The sequence below is a fragment of the Chinchilla lanigera genome, unplaced genomic scaffold, assembly GCF_000276665.1.
Source record: "Chinchilla lanigera isolate Chin_1 unplaced genomic scaffold, ChiLan1.0 scaffold00021, whole genome shotgun sequence".
Classification (NCBI taxonomy): Eukaryota; Metazoa; Chordata; class Mammalia; order Rodentia; family Chinchillidae; genus Chinchilla; species Chinchilla lanigera.
In genome coordinates, this window is record NW_004955422.1 from 13,587,265 (window position 1) to 13,588,347 (window position 1,083).

Consider the following 1,083-nt stretch of genomic DNA (forward strand, 5'->3'; position numbering starts at 1 on the left):
GTTGGCCTTGAGCTCACTTTGTATCCCAGGCTGGCCTCGAACTCCCAGCGATCCTCCTACCTCAGCCTTCCAAGTGCTAGGATACAGGCCCTGCTCTGGTTGCTTGTGTTTGTTGAACGTGGTGTGGGGAGCTGAGTTAGATAGGTGCTGTCCCTGGACCTGCTGGAGCTCATAGTCCAGCCAGAGGAGGGGACCTTTGGAAGGTCATGTCAGAGAAGGGTCCCATCAAGGACATGTAAGGGAATGTGAGGTCTGTGGGGATCCTCTCTGAGGGGTGAGTGTATGCTAAGGAGCCTTCTGGGGGCTCCTTCACGGTGCACCTTTCTACAGACCCTTCCAGTGCCCCACTTTACAGGGAGACAGACTGAGCTACTGTGCTGGGGGGGGGGGTTGGAATTTCCCCCTTTTCTGTAACTAAGTGAATCAGCCTCCATTTACTGAGTCAATCTGATGGCCATAGGTGAGTGGCCACAGCCTGGGGCCTGCCTCCGTAGCCAGCGGTCCATGTGGATTTACTGCACATAAGTGAGGACAAGAGCACCTAGCAAAGCCTGCATGTATGTTTGCCCTTGATTCTGACCCCTCTTGGTAGGCATCCAAGACTGGCCTTGGAGCAGTCCGAAAGCAGGCACCTGGAATCCTCACCTGCCTCCCTGTGGGCCCCTTTTTAAGAGATACAGCTGTACTCTGGATGGACCAGCCATCAGCAGTAGGTAAAAGTTCCCCTAAATCACCTTGCTGTGGCTTGAACCCTGCAGTGGACAATGAAGTGTGTCCCAGGATCCTTGTGGGCAGGAGAGGCATTAACGAGGCCATTGGAAAGGATGGGCATTGTAGAGAGGCAGCGTGATCAGAGGCGGGACCTGCTGGTCAGCTGTGGAGTCTGTGATGCTGGTGAGGACTGCAGGAAGCTAACCCTACAGGCATCGGCAGTGCTCTCATACAGAGAGCTCTGCCTGCACGTCCCCACACTTAGAGCAGAGCCTGGTATGTAGAAGGTTCTTGGTATCATCTGGGAGGGATGAATACCTGGATGAGGGTCCCAGAGGGATGGGCCCAGAACACCCTGGGACCCCCCCCCCC